We start from the raw sequence: 8,007 nt of genomic DNA, 5'->3' as shown, positions 1-8,007 counted from the left end.
AAGGAGGGTATGTGATTGATGAGCGCTTGTTATTATATGCAACTGATAAATTATTGAACTCTACATCAGAAAATAAGTGTGTAGTTTATGTTGGCCAATTGAATTTAAATAAAAAATTAAATAAAAGGACTTTATTACTTCAGCATCATTAATGCCATGCCCACATTGGTAACACAGGAATGAAGAAATGTAGGAGATAAGAGAGAAAAAAGCCAAACATGGTCTAATGTTCAAAATTTAGTGATTCCAAATGAAAACATATGAAATGTGGGAAAAAAAAAAAAAACTAGAGGAGGCATAAGGTGTAATAGAGGTCTCATCAACCATGAATGAGATCAGATAGATATTATTACACTTTTTACATTTTCCACTGGTTGAAGTTAGAGACTCTTGTGACTCGGGCACAGATTCCAAATCCAGCAATTTAGGACAAGAGTTACAGATCAATATTATTAAGTCCTTGAACTAAATTTTCTATGTATACTTTAAGTTTTGTGTTAAATTAACAGAGACAGGTCTCTTGATGCCAAGAGGAGTTTGTTAGGAGGAAGCACACATGTTCCAATGGCCTCAGGGCTCTTGGAAGAGTGATTTCAGAGAAAGAAAGGAGAAACAGAGCATTCATGAAAAAAAGCGCTGATTGAATGCAGATGTGCTGCCATTTACATGTCTGCCTCTTGCCCTAGTCCACTAGCTCTGTGAGATCAGATTCCAGCATACTCTTTGGGCACTCTCCCCAGTATCCTTCTAACCACTCCATACCTTTTCTATTTCTTCGTTTCCTTTCAAGTGATGGAGTTTCAAAAGCATTCCTTTCATCTTTGCTTAAACTTTCCCCTACTGTAGCTAATGTTTCCTTTTCTTTTTTTTTTAATGTCTGGCCTCTATCTATTTTGTTGATTCCCTATAAAACCTAAACAGAAGTAATACCAATACATAAATACACATATATAGACATACATTGCCTCTAAATACGTAGAGCTATACAGAGTTTCTAAACATCTATAAGCAAATTGCATCCAGACTAAACTATGCATTCCACCTCAAAAACATACATAGCAAACAACACAATACAAAGATTTCATGCTTATTCCCCAGAACTTCATTTTTTCAGCTTTTATATGACGTTTTCAATATGAACGGTGGATTAATGTTCATCTGTTACATCTAACAAATTTTCATCTGTCTGTTTTAATCTGTCTTGCTCAGAGCTATGCTCCTTACCTTCTGTGTCAAAATTATGATCTAAATTTAGATTGGTATATATTCTTTTTTTTTTCTTTTTTAATCAGAAAACCAAGAGATGCTGATTTTTTATTTGAATTACACTAATGTTGGGTCTTGATTGGACCAGATGGTCTGGCTCTGAGTTGCTATTACTTAATTTGTCTTAGTTCTCATTACTTTTGTTCCTGCTTTTAAAATTAATGCAGTGTGCCCAGTCTTCAACAGGAACTCATTTCTCAACAAGATACACCATGGTTCTTATATTGTACTCATTGATCATAGATATTAAGTATAAGGAAAATTTTGTGCTTTGATTCAATACAGATGGCAAAAATAAATAAATTTTATTTAAGAAGCATTTACATAGCATTCATTATGTGTCAGTCTCTGTCTGAGACAGAGATATGATATGATATATATATCACGATTCATGTAATCTTCATGTAGCCCCTTGTAGAACACTTCTATTTTCAAGACAAGGAAACTGAGACAAAGCCAGTAAAATAATTTGCACTAGATGCTACAAGTGGCAGATCTGTACCTCCAGAACAATTTGTCTAATAAACTTTAAACTATGATATCTATCTTTAAAGTTGGCCAGCAAACATTAGATATATTTTATAAGAAAATATTTTCATTTTGTGTAACTTTTTATTTTGAAAGTATTACAGATTTAGAAGAAAGTTTCAAAAGTTGTGGATAAAACTACTATATATCTTAAAACCAGATTCCTCAATTGTTAACATTTACCATATTTTGCTTTATAATTTTCTGTCTGCAGAAGTACGTTTTGTATTTTTCTAAACCATGTGAGAATAAGTTGCAGACATGATGCCTGTATATGTTCCCTATTAGCAAAAACATGTTTATACATAATTATTATATTTGTAAAATTGTACATTATACTTTTATAATTGATGTAATTTTATTATATAATTTATAGAACTGAATTCCAATTGTTACAATAATGTGCTTTACAAAAGAAAAACAAAAATGACCCACAATTGAATTTAAAATCACATATTACATTTAACTTTAATCTATTTATCCTTTTACAATGTATCACTGTTCCTCAGTCATTCTTTATCTATTATGACCTTGATAAATTCAAAGATTGCAGGCCAGTTATTTTGTGGATTTTCTCCCAATTTGTATTTAACTGCTATTTCCTTTTGGCAAAATAGAGGTTCTGTAAATGATCTGGCTTTGTTTAGTTACAGGTAATAACTGATCATTTGGTTAAGGTGAGGTCAGCTAGATTTATTTCTCCATAGTAAAATTAATATTAGCAAATATTGTAATTTTTTAATTTGTAATTAGCAAATATTTTGTGGGTGGATACTTTGAGAATAAGCAAATAGCCTTTCTCCTATTAAATTTTCATAATCAAGAGTTAGTATCTATTGATTATCCCTACCCAAATCGATTATTACTAAATTTGTTACATGGCGATTTGCAAATTTCATCATTCCTTTTGAATTTACTAGGGGGCATTCTACCATACATAAGAACTGCTCCTCCTGCTCTATACATGTACATACTTAATTAGGAATTTACCTTACATTTTTGCTTAGTAAGATGTAATCTATCATTTCTTTATGTCTTTTTTTTTAAGATTTTATGTATTTATTCATGAGAGACACACAGAGAAAGAGGCAGAGACAGAGGCAGAGGCAGAAGCAGGCTCCATGCAGGGAGCCTGATGTGGGACTCCATCCTGGGTCTCCAGGATCACACCCTGGACTGAAGGTGGCGCTAAACCACTGAGCCACCCAGGCTGTCCTCTTTTTTTTTTTTTTTTTTTTTTAATGATAGTCACACAGAGACCGAGAGAGAGGCAGAGACACAGGCAGAGGGAGAAGTAGGCTCCATGCAGGGAGCCCGACGTGGGATTCGATCCCGGGTCTCCAGGATCGCGCCCCGGGCCAAAGGCAGGCGCTAAACCGCTGCGCCACCCAGGGATCCTGTCTCTTTATGTTTTTAATGTTCAGATTGCCCAACCTATGGACAGGGGAGGGTCTTTCATGAAGCCCTGATGACTTTCAGTCATGCTCCATCATTCCTTGAACATTACTTTCTTACATATATATTTATTTAACAGAGTTATTATTTGAAAGGCAGTTTGGTTGATTTACTTACATTACATTTTACACTTTTTATGCTCCAGATTTATATTTTACTATTTTTGAAGATGTCAAATATTAACATGGTTCCAAAAGCAAAACTCTCTAAAAAGGCATACTCAGAGAATTATCATTTTTTCCATTTACTGTGAAGTTGATGGTATCCACAGTAGTGGATTTTGCACTTCTCTTGTATGAGTTAAGTTGAATACATCTTCTTGTATTTTAGGCTCATTTATATTCCTTTTGTCTTATGAATTGTCTATTATTTTCTCCGTTGAGCATTTGGACTTTTCACCCTAGACTTCTACAAGTTTTAGAGTTTTATCTGTAATATTTTTCCCTGGTTGTCATTTGTCTTTAAAATTTATGTGTTCTTTTTTTGTTTGGTTGTTGTTGTTTTGTTATTAAACAGTTTTTAAATGTATTCAAATGTGTTAATCATTTCTTCATTGCATCTAGATTTTGTGTCAAATTTGGAAAAATTTCACTGATATCTCATTACTGTCGTATTTGTACTGCCTCTTTTCTTTTTTTTTTTAACAAACTGAATTTGAACCACTTAGATTTTATTTGTGCTTATAGTTTGAGGTATGGATCTAAATTTATCTTTTTCCAAAAGCTACTCAGTTTTTCCAGCATTCATTAAAAAGTTTATTTTAGCTAAGTGATATGGGATGCCTTCTTTTTTATACTAACATTTCATATATACTTGGGTCTGTTTATTGTATTTCTATTTTATCCCACTGACCTGTCTCTTTCCATCTCATTACCACACAACTATAGTTATAGGGGGTTTGTTTTTAAGATTTTATTTATTATTTGACAGAGAGAGAGAGAGAGAGAGAGAGAGAGAGATCCAGCACACAAGCAGGGGGAGAAGCAGGCAGAGGGAGAGGGATAAGCAGAATCCCTGCAGAGCTGATGTGGGGTTTGATTTCAGGAATCTGGAATAATGACCTGTGCCAAAGGCAGATGCTTAGCTGACTGAGCCACCCAGGAGCCCCAGTTATAGGTTCTTTATAGTATTTTTAAAATTGGCAGAACTAGGGTTTCTCTTAGCTTTTCCTTTCAAAATTACTCTTATATGTTTTTCCTTTCTTTTCTTTTCTTCTTTTCTTTTCTTTATTTATTCATGAGAGACACGGGGGGCGGAGACACAGGCAGAGTGAGAAGCAGGCTCCATGCAGGGAGCCCAACGTGGGACTCGATCTGGGGTCTCCAGGATTACGTCCTGGGCTGAAGGCGGCACTGAGCCACCCGGGCTACCCCTTACATATTTTTCTTTTGGAAGGACATTCATTATCAACTTGTCTATGTCCATAAGAAAAAAAAAAAATATAGTGGCTCTTTTGTAGTTTACTAAACTAGTTAGTTTAAGGAAAGCTTGTATTTCTATGATGTTAATGCTTTATATTTCTGTTTCCTTTTTTGTACTAACTTTATCAGGTTTAGATACAATAATGTAATTCATAAAAATAATTTGAAATACTCATGTGAACTATAGATAGATAGATTGATAGAGAAAGAGAGAGAGAGAGAGAGGGAATTTGGATTACATGAATGTTTGATAAAATACCTCTGGAAATCATCCAAATGTGGTAATTTTGTCTATAGGCCATTTCCTTAATGACTTTCTCTTTTCTTCTAGAGAAATCAGTCTTATAAAGATTTAAAAAAGAAAAAAAAAATGTTTACTGGAGTAAATTGCAGTAAATGGTTTTACTACAAAAATTATCTTTTTCTTTAAAAAACATATGCATTGAAATCTAATAATTGTTATAATTTTTAAAAGTATATTATTTTTCTATCATTATTTCTCCTTAATCATTTCTTATTCTGTTTTATTCACATTTTCTTACTTGAGTTTGCTTGTGGCTAGCCTATTTAATTGTTTTGAAAATAGAGATTTTTGATTTATTAGTTTACAGTTTTTCTGTCCTCTAACCCCATTATTTTCTACCATTCTGTTATATTTTTATTATTTGCTATATTGTATTTTTCTGGGTTTATTTTAGAGTTTTTTAGAATTTTTAAAAGATTTTCTTTAATTATTCATAGGAGACACAGAGAGACAGAAACACAGGCAGAGAGAGAAACAGGCTCCATACAAGGAACCCAATGTAGGACTTGATTCCGGAACCCCGGGATCATGCCCTGAGCTGAAGGCAGATGTTCAACCACTTAACCACCCAGGCATCTCAAGTTTTCTAGAATTTTGAGTTGTGAATTTAACTAGTTTATTTTTTTCTTATGATAAAAGAAATTTAAGATCTAGATTTTCTTCTGACATAGCTTTATAAAAATTTATCCAGTGCATCCTGATATGTGGTGGTTTTATTACTTTAGAAATTTATAGTTTTGGCTTTTATTTCAAATTTCAGACATATTAAATTTCCATATAGAACTTTCTTTAGGACTTTATCTTTAGTGTTTTATTATTTTTTGTGAGCAAGGTCATTTTCGTTGCAATATTTCCACTGTATTAAAGTTATTGATGCTCTTGGTAACCCGATCAATTTTGGTGATGTTGCATGCATACTAGAGCTAGATACAAAGGTGTTTTCCCCTAATCAGGGTGTAAGATAGAGCCATAAAATCAGCCATATTTGCTCAGATTTTCTTTGTTTTTATCTCTTTTCCACTGATCAGTGTTATATTGAGAGAATGATGTTAAAGTCTTCTATTTTTACTGCACGTCTGTGTATATTCCCATCCAGTTTCTGTAGTTTGTGCTTTATAAAAGTGATTTCTTTGTCATTTTATGTGTAAATATTTATAACTTGTATCACCATGGTGATGCAAATCTTTGTATTAAACAGTGGCTTTTAATGCTTTTGGGGTTGAACTTTACTTTGTTATTATAATTTAAACCCTTGCTTGGTATTATTTCCACCTTGCTCAATTCACTCTTAGATGTGTTTATTGTGTAGAGCATGGAGTGGCTAATTCTCTCTGAAACAAAATCAAAATCATATTTATTGAGTAAGTTAAGCCTTGAGTTTCCTGAAAAAGTCCTCATTGTCGCTTTGATCTTTTTGATGCTTTTTAGAAATCTGATGCTAGTCTAATGCTCTCATAAGTTATTTGATCTTTTTCCATGGAGCCTCTGAGGATTTTTTTCTAATCTTTAAATTCTAGTAATTTACTGTTATTCCTTAGAGTTGACTACTCTGGGACAATGGTCTCAAAAGAATGGTGAGCATTTTTGTATGTAAATTCAAGTCTTCTTTTACTTCTGGATTTTTTTTCTTTTATTATAGCGTTAAATATTTATTCTGTTTCATTGTTTAGCTCTCCTTCTTCATGGAATTCAATTGTACATGTACTGAATCTTTTTTGCCTGCTTGCTTTTTAAATGATTTTTCTCTCAGAACATTTTACCTTTTTTCTTTATTTCATTTTCATTCATGTGATGTTTTCCTACTTTTTTTCAATTCCCTCTTTTAAACTTTAATTTGAATCTGTTCTTTAATCATCTAGTCCTTTAAATTTTGGTTTTTAATATTCTTTGTTCTTGTACGAGTTAGTTTCCTATTCTTTCGAATGTTTTCTTTTACTGCTTAATTTCCAAGGCATTTCTCCCTTTTTTAAAAATATTTTTTTCCAAGAAGCATTGCCTTTCTAAGGTTGTCTCAGGTAATCCTATATTTTTTAAAATTCCTTTCCTAAACTATGTGCTTAGATTTAACATGTCTCTTGGTATTTTCAGATGTAGAGTAGACTTTCTCCTAGTGATTGTATTTCCATATTGTATCTTCTAATTCTCCATTTGCTTACAGGATTTTTTTTAAGATAATTTCTTGGTTTTTTGAAAAGGCTTCTACAAGAGCTTAGTAAATACTCATATTAAAATTGGTGTTTATTTTACTGTTAACAGGCAATTTAAATTCATAGTGTTCACTCTTTCCAAGTTAGGCTGAAGGCATGATTCAGGTGGATTTGCCAGTTCTTCTTATTGTTCTTATTTTTTAGAGAAAATGTTGACATATTTCAATTTAAGTAGCCCCATTATCAATGTTACATGAAATAAAAGAAGTTACCCAGAATTTAAATCTGCCTTATTGAAAATATAATTATTTTAAAAATATTTAATATATACTCATTAAATTATATACACACATACATACCATTTAATATGTGTGCATATATATGTATATATGTACATACATACAATATATATAATTGTGGCTCATTTATATATATGTGACTCTATATATTTTATATATAGAAATTGTGGCTTATTTAGATTAACATATGAATTAAGTGATATATTTATGGCAGTTATCATTAATCAACTGATTTTGGAAACTTTTCTAGTAAAGAATCCCCTAATTTAAAATCATTTTAATAAAAAAATATTTGGCCACCTTAACTCCAATTATGGTATTTGAAAGATTGAGATATTTTTATATTTATTATAACTAATGGTTGTCCCCTAAAAGTATAATAATAAGCCTTAGTAGTATAGCACACAGTTCATATTTTAATATGAACCAGGTAGGAGATTCAATGGTCTCTGAAATTTATTCGTATTCAATTCCTAGCAGTGGTACTTTAAAAATCTTACTTGTGCTACATATCTTCTCTATTCAAAGCCTTCAATGATTTCTCATCTTATTCCAGCCAAAATATCATAGTAGTTTTGAATGACCTA

This window comes from Canis aureus, chromosome 1 (assembly GCF_053574225.1).
Source record: "Canis aureus isolate CA01 chromosome 1, VMU_Caureus_v.1.0, whole genome shotgun sequence".
Lineage (NCBI taxonomy): Eukaryota > Metazoa > Chordata > Mammalia > Carnivora > Canidae > Canis > Canis aureus.
This window is presented reverse-complemented; position numbering follows the sequence as displayed.